Here is a 15385-nt window from a genome sequence, read left to right on the forward strand (position 1 = left end):
AATATACTGAAGAAAATAACACCTTAAAAAAAGACTATGCCAAATGGTTAAAAAATAAGTCCAAAAATCCAATGGGAAGAAGAATGTCTTGAAAAGCAGAATAGGCCAAATAAGAAAAAAAAAAGACAGAAAAATTCACTGAAGAAAAAAAAAGGTGTTAAAAAGTAGAATAGGCCAAATTGAAAAGGAGGTACAAAAGACCACTGAAAAAACATTCCTTAAAAATTAGAATTCAGCAAATTGAAACAAATTACTTTATGTGAAATCAGGAAACAATAAAACAAAACCAAAAGAATGGGAAAAAAAAGAAAGAAGACAAAGTGGAATATTACATTAGAAAGATTACTGACATGGAAAAGAGATCTAAGAGGGATAATTTGAAAATTATTGGGCCACACGAAAGCCATGAGAAAAAAAAAGCACCTAGACATCATCTTTCAAGAAATTATTAAGGAAAACTGCCCTGAAACTCTAGAACCATATGGTAAAGTAGAAATTGAAAGATTTCACCGATCACCTACTGAAAGAGATCCCAAAATGAAAAGCCTTAGGAATGTTATAGCCAAATTCCAGAGTTCCTATGTCAAGGAGAAAATATTGTAACCAGCCAGAAAGAAACAATTCAAGTATCATGGAGCTACAATCAGAATAACAGAAGATTTAGCAGCTTCTACATTAAAGAATCAGAGGGCTTGGAATATAGTATTTTGGAAGGCAAAGGAGCTAGTATTAAAACCAAGAATCACCTATCCAGCAAAACTTAGTATAATCCTTCAGGGGGAAAATGGATATTCAGTGAAATAAAGGATTTTCAAGCACTCTTGAAGAAAACAGAGTTGAATAAAAAATATGACTTTTGAATATAAGACTCAAGAGAAGTACAAAAAGGTAAACAGGAAAAAGAATTCATAAGGTACTTAATAAGGTTAAACTGTTTACATTCCTATATGGGAAGATGATACTTGAAACTCATAAGAACTTTCTCATTATTAGGGCAGTTAGACATAGTGTATATAGACAGAGGGCACAGGTGTGAGTTGAATATGAAGGGATGATCTCCAAAAAAAATGAAAATTAATGAGTGAGAGAAGAATGTACTAGGAGAAAGGGAAAGGGAGAGGTAGAATGGGGTAAATGATCTCACATAAAAGAGGCAAGGAAAAGCTTTTACAGTGGAAGGGACAAGGGGAAAATGAGGGGGAATGAGTGAACCTTTCATCAGAATTGGCCTAAAGAGGGAATAACATATACATATGGGTATAGAAATCTATCTTACCCTACAAGAAAGTTGGAGGGGAAGGGAATAAAAGAAGGGGGGTGATGGAAGGAAGGGCACATTGAGAGGGGGTAGTTTGAAGTAAAATACTTTGGAAGAGGACAAGGTAAAAGGAGAGAAAGAATGGAATAAATGATGGGGGGATAGGATGGAAGGAAAAACAATTAGCAATGGTAACTGTGAAAAAAATTTGAAGCAAGTTTCTCTGATAAAGGCCTCACTTCTAAAACATATAGAGAACTGAATCAAATTTAGAAAAATAAGAGTCATTCACCAATTGATAAATTATCAAAAGATATGAAGTTTTCAGATGAAGCAATCAAGCTATCTACAGCCATATGAAAAAATGCTCTAACTCACTATTGATTGGAGAACTGCAAATTAAAACAATTCTGAGGTACTTCCTCACACCTATTAGATTGGCTGATAGGACAGGAATGGAAAATGACAAATGTTGGAGGGGATTTGGGGAAAATGAGACATTAATGCACTGTTGGGGTAGTTGTGAACTGATTCAACAATTTGGTAGAGCAATTCGGGACTATGCCCAAAGGTATATGAAATCATGCGTTACCTTTGACATAGGAAAACCACTACTATGTCTGTATCCCAAAAGAGATTTAAAAAAAGGAAAGACTTATAAGCACAAAAATATTTACAACAGCTCTTTTCTGGGGGCAAAGGATTGGAAATTGAAGGGATACCTATCATTTGGAGAATGGTTGGGCAAAGTGTGTTATGTGATTATGATGGAATACTATAATGCAATAATAAATAATGAGCAGAATGCTCTCAGAAAAACCTGGAATGGAGGGGCAGAGCCAAGATGGCAGAGTAAAAGCAGTGACTTGCTTAAGCTCTCCCCTAAACACCTCCAAAATGCCTGTAAAAATGACTCTAAACAAATTCTAAAGCAGCAGAACCCACAAAAAGACAGAGTGAAACAAATTTCCAGCCCAAGACAACATGGATGGTTGATCAGAAAGGTATATCATGCCGGGCTGGGACAGGAATGCAGTTCAGCATGAGTACACAGGCCTCAGCAAACCTGGAGCAGGCCTCAGAGGAATGAAACATGGGCAGCTGTGGCAGTTTCCAGACTTCTCAACCCATGAATGGCAAAGACAACCTAGAAGGTCAGTGGGAAAAGTATGTGTCTGTGGTGAGAGAGAAGCACGGGGTCCCAGCTTCACTGCCTGAGTGTGGCCCCAGGACAGTGGCTGCCTCCTGAGCTTCTGGCCCACAGACTGAGGGGAAACTGAGTGAATGATCAGAGGGGTGTTGCAGGGATCTCTTTGCTGGTGCAGGATTCTCTTGCTTTGCTCATGCTTAGATCTGGGTCACAGTTTTGGGTGGCAGTCCTGGGGCAGGGAGGAGCACTGGTGTGGTAGAGCTTGTAGTGGCTGTGGAGAGAGAATCTTCCTCACATTTCCAAGAGAGAAAAGAGTGCTTGTGGTCACTCATAGACCAGAGGACAGGCCAGGAAAGGAATAAACACTTTACCCTTGATCAGAGTACCTTGGAAGAACTGAAAACTTACAGGTCCCTAAAAGCATCTCTGAAAACAGCTGCACAAAACCCCCGAAATTTGGGACAGTACATCCTCCACACTGGAAACAGACTCCTACCTTAACAAAGAGTTTATAACTCAAGTAATTGGCTGGGATCATGAGCAAGCAGTGCAAAAAGAATCAGACCATAGAATCTTTCTTTGGTGACAAAGAAGATCAAAACATACAACAGAAGAAGACAACAAAGTCAAAGCACCTACATCCAAAGCCTCCAAGAAAAATATGAATTGGTCCCAGGCCATGGAAGAGCTCAAAAAGGATTTTGAGAAGCAAGTAAGAGAAGGGGAGGAAAAAACTGAGAGTGATGCAAGAAAATCATGAAAAAATACTGAAGAAAATAACACCTTAAAAAATAGCCTAACCCAAATGGCAAAAGAGGTCCAAAAAGCCAATGAGGAGAAGAATGCCCTAACAGGCAAAATTGGTCAAATGGAAAGGAAGTCCAAAAGCTTACTGAAGAAAATACTTCCTTAAAAATTAAAATGGAGCAATTAGAAGCTAGTGACTTTATAAGAAATCAAGACAGTGTAAAACAAATCCAAAAGATTGAAAAAATAGAAAACAATGTAAAATATATCATTGGAAAAAACAACTGACCTGCAAAATAGATCCAGGAGAAAGAATTTAAAAATTATTGGGCTATCTGAAAGACATGATAAAAAAAAAGAGCCTAGACATCAACTTTCAAGAAATTATCAAGGAAAACTGCCCTGATATTTTAGAACCAGAGGGCAAAATAGAAATTGAAAGAATCTACCAACCACTTCCTGAAAGACATCCCCAAAGGAAAACTCCTATGAATATTGTAGCCAAATTCCAGAGTTCCCAGGTCAAGAAGGAAATATTGCAAGCAGCCAGAAAGAAACAATTCAAGTATTGTGGAAATACAATCAGCATAACACAAAATTTAGCAGCTTCTACATTAAAGGACTGCAGGGCTTAGAATATGATATTCTGGAGGGCAAAGGAGACAGGATTACAACCAAGAATCACCTACGCAGCAAAACTGAGCCTAATCCTTCAGTGAGAAAAATGGACATTAAGTGAAGCAGAGGACTTTCAAGCATTCTTGATGAAAAGACCAGAGCTGAATAGAAAATTTGACTTTCAGATACAAGACTCAAGAGAAACATGAAAAGGTAAAAAGGAAAGAGAAATCATAAGAGACTTAGTAAGGTTGAACTGTTTACATTCTGCATGGAAAGATGATATTTATAACTCATGAGTCCTTTGTCAGTATTAGAGTAGTTGGAGATATATATACACATACACACACACACACACCGAAAGAGAGAGAGAGAGAGCGCACACAGGGTGAGTTAAAGATGAGCAGGTGATATGTGGAGAATAAAATTAAGGGGTGAGAGAGGATTGTAAAGAGAGAAGGAGAAAGGGATAGGTAGAATGGGGTAAATTATCTCACACAAAACAGACAAGAAAAGGCTTTTACAGTGGAGGGAAAACAGAGGAAGGTGAGAGGGAGTAAGTGATTCTTATTCTCATCAGAATTGGTTTAAGGAGAGAATAACATACACACTCAGTTTGGTATGGAAATCTATCTTACCCTACTGGAAAATAGGGGGAGAAGGGAACAAGAGATCAGGAGGGTGAGAGAGGGGAGGGCAGATTGGGGGAGGGGCTAATGAGAAGCAAGCACTTTTAAGGAGGGACGGGGTCAAAAGAGAGAATAGAATAAGTGGGGGGCGGGATGAGATTAAGGGAAATATACTTAGTTTTTCACAACATGACTACTATGGAAGGGTTTTGCATGACTATACATGTATAATCTGTTCTGAGATGCTTGCCTTCTCAATGAGAGTGGGTGGGGAGGGAGGAAGGGATAAAATTTGGAACCCAAAGTTTTAAAAACAAATGTTAAAAAAAAGTTTTTACATGCAACTAGGAAATAAGATATACAGGAAATGGGGTATAGAAATCTATCCTGCCCTACAGGATAATTGAAGAGGAAAGGGATAAGAGCAAGGAGGGAGAGATAGAAGGGAGGGCAGATTAGGAGAAGAGGTATTCAGAATGCGTGCCATCTTGGGGGGAGGGATGAGATGGGGAGAAAAGTTGGAACTCAAAATCTTGTGAAAGTGAATGTCAAAATCTAAAAATTGATAAATTAATAAAAAAAGAAGAAAAAAGAAAAACCTGGAATGACTTACATCAGCTGATGTAAAGTGAATTTTACTGTGTATAAAGTAACAGCAATATTGAAAGATGATTAGCTATGAATGACTTACTTATTCGCAGCAATGCAATGATCCAAGACAATTCTGAAAGACTTACAATGAAAAAAAGCTATTTGTCCCCAGAGAAAGAACTGATGGTGTCTGAATACAGATTGAATCATAATTTAATAAAAAAAAAACTTTGTTTTTTCTTGAAGTATGCTTTTTTTTTCCTTTGGTCTATATTTTCTTTTAGAACATGAGTATTATGGAAATGTTCTGCCTGACTACACATGCATAACATATATAAAATTGCTTGCCTCCTCAATTGGAGGGGGTGAGAAGGAAGTAAAGGAGAGAATTTAGAATCAAAGTTTTAACATGAATGTTAAAAATTGTTTTTCATGTAACTGGAGGAAAATAAAATGCTAAATAAATAAAAAAAAGAAAATAGATAACTTTATAAAAATTGTTGTGAGCACTGGAACACTATATAGCTTCCTCCTCAGAGGTAAGGCAAAGCAATAGCAAGTTCCTCCTTGCTTTTGGGCCCCCAGAAAGTACCCAAGGTTCTAGATACTGTAATAGCCATAATTCTCTGCCAAAAAAATCTCTTTTTAGCAATCAGCTAGATAAAAAGCATATAGTGAAGTAGTATAGTAGTTAAAATACCAATAGACTATTTCCATCACCACCCTGAATATCTCTCCCTTGAAAAACCAGAATTTTTCCACAAATACACAGTCCATCAATGGAAATATATACATTCAGAAAGAGGGATCAGATGTCAGACTGTAGGTGAGCAGCATATGAGGATAAGACACAAATAGTGTGGTATTTCCCTCTTCTAGTGCTGAAAAACTGCCATGCCATTTATTGTATCTCAACTAGGGAGCCAGTGAATAGCATAGATAGAGTAATGGTCTGTTCAAGAGCACCTCAGATACTGACTAGCTATGTAACTCTTTGCAAGACACATAATTTTCTCAGCATACATCATAGGGGTGTTGTAAAAGTCAAGTAATATAAAGAACTTCACAAATCAACCAACCATCAACCAACAAATCAACAAGCATTTACTAAACATCTACTATGTCAGTCATTTTTAAGCACTGGACTCACATGTACAAAGAATTACATTATCCCTACTTGAAAGAAGGTTAAATCATTCTATCTATCTATCTATCTATCTATCTATCTATCTATCTATCTATCTATCTATCTATCAAGTTGGAAGAAATACACCCTAGGCCTTTCCTACCAGAAAGCATAATAACCGTCACAGACCATGGAGATAATGGACAGAGTATTAGGTGGAACTAAGGAGAGGTAAGTAAAGTTCAGCTGGAGAGGTGATACATATTGTCAACTCATAAATATATGATTCCATGTCCAACTTTCTATTTGTTCTAGTACACTGCCTCTCAAATGCACATAGAATAAAACCATGCTGGATGTGAAGTAATTTTAAAGGCCCCCAAGGCTTTATGATTATGATATGTTGAATTGATTAGTATTTAATTATGAATAAATGATGCGGTAAAGAGAGGCATCCTTTACAATACAACTTACTTAGACATAATGCTATCTACCTAATACCTAGCACAGTGACTAGAATTTAGTGGGTGCTTAATAAAGACTTGGATGATTATCTGTGTAATCACCCAGTTAAAGTTAGCTAGGTGGCATAGTGGATAGAAAACTGATCATGGAGAGGAGAAACAGCTCAAGTCCTCCCTCAGGCATTTACTAGCTCAATAATTCTGAGGAGGAGGAGGAAGAAGAAGAGGAGGAGAAGAAAGAAAGACAGATAGATGGAAAGAAAGAAAGAAAGAAAAAGAAAGGAAGGAAGGAAGGAAGGAAGGAAGGAAGGAAGGAAGGAAGGAAGGAAGGAAGGAAGGAAGGAAGGAAGGAAAAAATTAGATCCTCAGCTACAGTCTTCAACTAAGGTGCTATCTTCAGGAATTCCTGCTGTTTTATTCACCATCAATGGGTGATGTGTAGGGAAATATTATTTTAATAACCCTCTCACCAGTGGAAGAATACTACTACCTGTCATATAAATGGTTATTAACCACTTCTACTTATTCAGTAGGCCCCAGAAAGAAGCATGTGCTCAGAATAAGAGGAAACCTGACTCTTGTGAGATTATAAGGTTAATTCTCCTTTGGCTTATAGTCATAATATAGTTCTCAGTATTCAGTTCAAATTGTACCACCTGGTTAAAGTGAGTAGTCCTGATCTTCCCTTTCTCTAGTGGAAAAAAAAACTGAATGAAAAAGTTGCAAGAAAACTACTTTCAAGTCAGCGATACATTTTTTTGGAGGGGGGGTAAACTACAAGTTTTAGGCTAATGGGTGATTTCTGGGAAGAATTTTTTTTAGGTATTTCTCCCACAATACATTACAGAACTCTCTCTTTTATGTACAGAATCTCCTAAAAAAAAGACCTATTGTCAGTTGAAAGAAGTCAGCCTAATGATCCATTGAAGAAGTAAGTGGAAGAAAATTATTTGCTAGGTTATGCTTGTTTCAGGGTAATGTCCTGGTTATTTTGGTTAAAAATTGGAATTAAAATGAGGCAAATATAGTTTATACAATGGTTCATAAATAAAGACCTTTACCTTTAAATATAATAGGAGAAGAATATTTAACTTGGATAGGTACTAAGTATACCTTGAGTTAATTCAATTGAAAAAAGTTCCCTTGCTGTACTTTCCTATCATCCTTCACCAACCAACATCAGATTGCCCCTAAAGCAACTCATACTTATTTTTTCTGCCACAAGCTTGAGTTTTTAGTCTCCTGATCCAACCAAGACTCAAGGATAGTCTTAGAACCTTAGTAAAAAGAAAATAGGCTAACTTTCATAATTTGAATATGTTAGGGTATTGCTTATACTACAGGCTATAATTTCATGAACATGGAGTTGGAGATTTTGTCAAAAACACCCTGGATATAAAGATAGGAAAGCCATAGACTTAAACAAATACTGACTACCTCTGAGATTCTATGATACATGAGAATAACTTATTCAAGTTGCCTTCCTGAGTCTTAGTTTCCTCCTCTGTAAAACTATGTAATCATATTTGTAATATGAATCACATAGGGCTATTGTAAATATACAATGAAACAGTGCATTTAAAGTGCTTTGAATACCTTAAAGGTATATATCAATGTCAATCATTAGTATTAATAGACATATGAGTTAAGTCCATCAGCATATACATCTTGAAAAGGAAATGCATATAGACAATGATCTGGTGACAAAATTGAAGAATAGGGAGAGTGAGTAGTACTAAATTTGGAAAATGGTGCAGTGATTTTGGAAATCTTGAACTGCTCCCTGAAATAAAACCTGTTATTTAAATACCACATTAAAGTACAGAAGAAAATGTGTTGAATTTGAGAAAGAGGCTATAGTATTAGGTCTAGTAGTAAGTCTTCCATTTATTACCTGTGTGATATTGGTCAAACCATATAACATTAAGCTCTGGTTTCTATGATGGACTTAGAAGAGATGAACTCTAAGATGTATTTCAACTCTAAAGTTATGATCCCATTATGCTAATAATATCCATATGAACTATTCTATATTACCAGTAACAAAAGTGATAGATGACCAAAGGGCATCCAGAAAGGAGATTATTTCAATAATATAGGCAAAATAAAGGCATTAAGTTCCTGAACTAGTGTGATATCAGTATGAATGGAGTTCAGGTGGTAACTGTTAAAGGGGACAGAAAGAAAAGGACTCATTAAAGCCTCCATAATGTTTGACCTCTGGCTTCCCATTGATCACACTAGAGACCACAATCCCCTTTGCTAATTACCAATAGATATTGATTTCAACTATTGTGTTTATTGCCATAATTTCTGTTGATTATAATTGTGTTAATTGTAACAATCAGTACTCTTTTGATGATACTATCTGACCATCTGAAGTATTGAGAACATATGTATCATCTACATATTCCCGTCTTATACAGCCTGCTTAGGTCAACATGCATTTGGCTACCACATGGGCTTATTTATTTATTTTTTCTTTTATGGTCCATTAGACTTAGTTCAACCTCCTTCCTTAGTTTACATTGTTATTCCTTGACTTCTCTCTTGTACTAGAATGTTGGCTTGGAACTAAGCTCAAGTCAACTGCTTTGAAAGCATTTTTTCTATTACACTACATTGAGTCCCTGATATAGTCCAAAACTTAGAAAAGCATTAAAAGGCATCCATAGTCTGACCCCTATCTTCTAGCCTTCCAGTCATATTTGCCATTATTGTTATAAATAAACATCTCTCTCTCTCTTTCTCTCTCTCTCTCTCTCACACACACACACACACACACAGACATGTACACACACTTATGGTGCCTGAAATATATTTTGAAATATTATTATTTTGAAATAAAGGAACAGGGTGGTGTGGTGGAGTGGAGAATATAGAGTCAGAAGCCAGATATAGAGTCAGGAGAAACCTAAATTTAAATTTCAGTCCCCAGTTACTACTTATGTTGCCACGAGCAAGGTGCCTAAACTTCCTGATGTTTTGTTACCCTATTCATGAAATGAAAATGAAAATACCTGTATAAATTACTTATGTCACAAAGTTATTATGGTGTACAAATGTAGTAATGAATATAAAGAACTTTATAAACCTTAAAGGATTATAGCGATGTCCACGTTATATAGCTGTCAACTCTTATTGTTGCTATTATTTTTATTTGTTCATTTTTACTGATAATATTCTACCCTCCCTCATCCTAGGTAAATCTTATCGGCTTCAAGATGCTGATGTAATAGTACTGGTGGAATTTTACTTCTTTGATTATATCATACATGAGTCACCTCTCCCTTCATTGAAGTCTTAGAGAAATTATATTCTGGATAATTTATTTGGCAATTAATTATGTATGACCTTTAGATACCTATTCTATTGTCTTGATTTTTATAACTATTATCTCTAGTCTCTATTCCATTTTACATTAATACATATATTCATAGACCTTTCACTATCTGGGTCCCAAATGACACTTCCATCTTTATATCTTAATTTCCTGCATGTGAAATTCTCATTCTAAAAACAAAAAAAAATAAAACAAAACAAACAAAAAAAACAAATCCAATCATTTTCTGCTGAGAATACATCTTTCCTAATTCTTTTAGAATGACCTCCTTCCTTATCTGCTGTCTAAATTTTAACCATATATCCCATATTAAACCTTATCTGAGCCTATCAAAATCTCTTCCTCCTCTGACTTTCTATAAATCTTTTTTCCTTGTACTACCAACTGAAATATTTATATTTTTATTACTGTTTTCCCCCAAGTACATGCTATCTCTACTAATTAGACTGACAATTGGTGAATATACACAATATCTAATGTCTTTCTAAATCCCATAATAGATTTTCTATAGCAGGCACTCAAAAATATGTGTCAATGATGGTGACAACAATGATTGCCTTTAGCATAGCAGCCAAAAACCTGAACCACTTATGTCTGATTCAAACTGCATTCTGAAAGAACTTCAATCAATCAAGTTGCATTTTTTTAAACTCGCTTACCATATGTCAGGTAAACCCTGGGTATACAAAAACATTAACTTGAAGCTTTTACCATGAAATATTGCTCTTTGAACCTAAGGTAGACATGAAAAAATTAATTTCTTCATATTCTGCTGTCCTCACTGGAAACACGTCTGTTTTCAATTGCATCTGCTTCCCACTCCTCTTGCCAGAACTGTCAATTTAAATGACTTACAATAAAAAGGGAAAACAAAAACATACCCCTCTCAATCAACCTAGTATTTTTCTTTTGTTGGGACATGTTGGATCTAAGCTGAATGCAGGCTTTCTGTGGCTAGAATCCTTGAATTCTACTTTGAAATTTCGTAGGAATTATACCCATTTGGGTAGCAGTGCATGAATGGGAAATGTAGGTCTGTAGTTCTTGAATGTGTTTTGAGGAGAACATACTTTTAGAAAGCCCCTCCCCACTACATAATACAAGAGGAAGAAGTGGATTAATTATTATTGCATTTGTAATGCAGCTATATGCGGATAAAATGAGAGTACTCTAATTTTAGTTAGGTATTTGACACAGTCTCAGATCCTCTCCTTTGGATCAAGATGGAAAATGAGGGCAACAACATGATAACATAACTTAGTGAAATAAAGGCCTAAACAATAATAGCATCTAAAAATGGGAAGTTGTGTGCCACAGGGTTTGGTACTGGACTTCTGTTTAACATCAGAACTAGTAACAGGCACAAATCACACACACAAACACACACACACGTATATAATCATATACGTGTGTGTATTCAAATTTGTGGGTGAAATGAAATTAGAGCTAATATGTTGAATGATAAAATTGAAAGTTAAGAAAATAAAAAAAAAACTATTAATAGATGTGATGATGGGCCCAAAATAACAAACTGAAACAAAATGTATTATACATATAACATGTACCATATGAATGCTATTAAATTTAAGTTATAAATTATAGTATGGGATGACTTTGCTTGACAATAGATTGTAAAGCATATGGATCTCAGCATGTTACAAACTCAAAATGAGCTGATAGTGTGACATTGTTACCAACAAGTTTCACATAGCCTTAAGTTACTTTGTTCACTAGTAAGCCTGTGGTGCATTGTATCCATTTCCATGAGCTAGATTTTAAGAGATTACCGAAAGCAAAGTGACTTGAATGATTAAAGCTATAGTATCAATGTTAAAAAAAAAAAGAACATACCTGAGAACATTTAGCTTGGAGAAGTTAAGGCAGGGTGGGCAATGATGAATGGTTTCTAACATGTAAAAGTTTGACATCTGTGGCACAGTATGTTCAGCTCAGGAACCAGAACTAGGAAGACCTGATTTCAAATCTGGTCAGAGACACTTACTAGCTGTATGATCCCAGGCAAGTTGCTTAACTTTTATAAGTCTTAGTTTCACCATCTGTAATATGGACTTAATAATACCTAACTCCCAGAATTGTTATGAGTATAACATGAGATTATATCTATGAGGCACTTTGCAAACCTTAAAGTACTATGTAAACGCTAGATTGTTATCTGAGAGATTTCATTTACTCTCTGTAGTTCCAGAGTGAAACACTAGTATCTATGAGTTGAAGTTAACAGGCAGGAAAACTTCTTTTTAAGATATAACTATCTCACAAATAGAGCTGAATTCAGCTCCCAACATTAGAACAATTTACCTTGCAAAACAGTAAGTTTCTAGGAGTATGCAAACAGAGACTACATTTACACAGAGTTAAAGTAGAAGGTTGGAATAAAATTTATTATGTGTCAGCTGATGCAGAAAAGGCAGGGGTGGTAATTATGATCACAGACAAAGTTATAGCTGAAAGAGATTTAATTAAAAGAGATAAACAGGGTAACTACATTTTGGTAAAAGGTACTATAGACAATGAAGTAATATTAATACTGAACCTATATGCACCAAACACTATAACATCTGCATTATTAAAATAGTTAAATTATGAGTGCTACTTTAATAGTAGGGGACTTTAATTTCGCTCTTAGAACAAGATAAATCTAACCAAAAAAAATAAGAAAGAAGTTAAGGAAGGGAATAGAATTTTAGATAAATTTGATGTGATGGCTATCTGCAGAGAATTTAATAGAAATGGAAAGGAATACAACTTTTTCTCAGCAGTCCATGGTACTGTTATAAAGACTGACTATATGATAGCATGTATAAATATTATATTTTAAATATTAAATATTAAAATTAATTATCAATATTTTAAATAATAAAGTATTTTTTCAGATTATAATTTAATACAAATATATTTAGTAAAGGACCAAGGAAACATAGGCTAAAATAATTGGAGATTAAACAACCTAATATTAAAGAATGAGTGGGTTAAAGAACAGATCACAGAAATAATCAATAATATAATTAAAGAGAATGACACAGTGGATAGAGCACTGGCCCTGGAGTCAGGAGGACCTGAGTTCAAATCTGGCCTCAGATTCCTTACACTTACTAGTTGTGTCACCCTGGACAAGTCACTTAACCTCAATTGCCTCACAAAAAGGAGAGAGAAAGAGAGAGAGAGAGAATGACAATAATGAGACAACATATCAAAACCAATGGGATATAGCAAAAGCAGTGATTAGAGAAAACTTTGTATCTCTAAATGTTTAAATCAATGAAATATAGAAATGGAGGAATAATGAATTGGGTATGCAATAAAAAACAAGAAAAAGAACAAATTAAAAATCTTTAATTAAACACTATTGGAAATTCTAAAATTTAAAAGTGAAATTAATAAAACTGGGAGTAAAAAGAACTATTGAATTAATAAATGAAACTAGGAGTTGGTTTTCTGGAAAAAAACAAAACAGATAAATAAATGGTTAATTTAATTTAAAAAAGAGAAGGAAACCAAATCACTAGTATCAAAAATGAAAATGGTGAATATACCACTCAGAAAGACTAAATTAAAACATGTATAAGGAGTTATTTTTCACACTTACATGGCAATAAATTTAACAATTTAAGTGAAATGGAAGAATATTTACAAAAATATAAATTGCCTAGATTAGCAGAAGAGAAAATAGAATATTTAAACAAACCCATTTTAGAAAAAAAAGAAATTGAACAGGCCAGAAATGAGCTTCCAAAGAGAAAAGCTCTAGGACCAGAAGAAGTTACAAATGAATTCTGTCAAACATTTAAAGATCAACTAATTTCAATATTAAATAAATTATTTGGAACAATGGGAAAAGAAAGGAGTCTACCGAAGTCCATTTATAAAACAAATATGATACTGATACCAAAACTAGGAAGGGTAAAAACAGAAAAAGAAAATTATAGACCAATTTCATTAGTGAATATGGATGCAAAGATTCTAAACAAAATACTAGCTGAAAGATTACAACAATATATTACAAGGATTATATATTACGATTAAGTGGGATTCATACCAGGAATGCAGAGATAGTTTAACATAAGGAAATTATTAACATAATTAATTATATAAATAATATTTTTTAAAAAATGTGATTATATCAATAGATATAGAAAAAGCTTTTGATAGAGTTCAACACTCATTTTTGTTAAAAACACTTGAAAGTATAGTTATAAAATAAGTTTTCCTTAAATTAACATAAAAACCCAACCAACAGGAAACATTATTTGTAATGGAGATGAACCAGAGGCCTTCTCACAAAGATCAGATATGAAAAAGGTTTCCCATTGTCGACAATATTATTTAATATTGTTTCAGAAATCCTAGTAATAGCAGTTCTAAGAAGGGAAAAATAAATTAAAGGAATGAGAATAGGGAATGAGGTGATAAAACTATCTATTTTTTAGATGACATGATGATATTCTTGGAAAATCCAAAAGATTCAATGAAAAAGCTAGTTGAAACTATTAATAATTTTAGCAAAGTAGCAGGCTGCAAAGTAAAGCCACATAAATTTCTATATATCACAAACAAAACTCTGCAAGAATATATAATAAAAAAAAATACCCCATTTAAAATCACTCTAGAAAGTGTAAAATACCTGTGAGTACACCTACCAAAGCAAACCCAGGAACTATTTTGTCGCAGGAATTGTCACGGGGCTGCGCCCTGCCTATTGAAGTCCTGGCTTCTTAAGCAGGAAGCTGAGGGTTACAGTCTGTTGTGTGAAAGCAAGGAAGTCTTAACTGACCTCTCCTCTGTGGACACGCAGCAATCATGGCTGGTTCAGCTCTCCTCTGAATGGCTAAGCGTTCCATGCACATCCTGTGCACGTCCCTGACACGAGGCCTGCATGCAATGATGGGATCTACTGACTGGCTGACCGGCTCTGATCACGCAATCCCAAGGTGCCTTGAGGGCTATATAGGCCACACCCAGCCAGCAATAAACAGGAGCTTTTGCCATCTTGTTGTCTCCCACCTCATACATGTCTCTCCGGGTTACTGAGCATTGAGCTGGTCTCATGCTCTCCACTGCAGAAGCCACAACACTATTTAAATAAAATTATAAAAAAAATTTGCACAAATAAAATTCATTTTTAAAAAATATTAGAGAGATACTAATTGTTCATGGGTTGGCAGGGCCAATATAATAAAAATGACAATTTTACCCAACCTAATTTATATATTGGATACTGCTGCAATTAAATTACATTTGTTTTTACTGAATTAGAAAAAAATATAACAAAATTCATTTGAAAAAACAAAAAATCAGGAATATCAAAATAAATCATGAAAAAAAAACATGTAAAGGAAGAAGGTTTAGCAGTACCAGTTCTCAAACTGTATTATAAGGCAGTAATTATCAAAATTATCTGGTAGTGGCTAAGAAATAGAAAGGTAGATAAATGGAATAGA

General features: G+C 34.7%; 1 pseudogene; it reads right to left on the reverse strand.

Moving 5' to 3' along the window:
* The window catches only part of LOC114035983, a 65440-nt pseudogene extending 50655 nt beyond the window's left edge, over positions 1 to 14785 (reverse strand).
* Between the last annotated feature and the right edge of the window lie 600 nt (positions 14786 to 15385).

The sequence above is a fragment of the Vombatus ursinus genome, unplaced genomic scaffold, assembly GCF_900497805.2.
Source record: "Vombatus ursinus unplaced genomic scaffold, bare-nosed wombat genome assembly UNPS02009573.1, whole genome shotgun sequence".
Lineage (NCBI taxonomy): Eukaryota > Metazoa > Chordata > Mammalia > Diprotodontia > Vombatidae > Vombatus > Vombatus ursinus.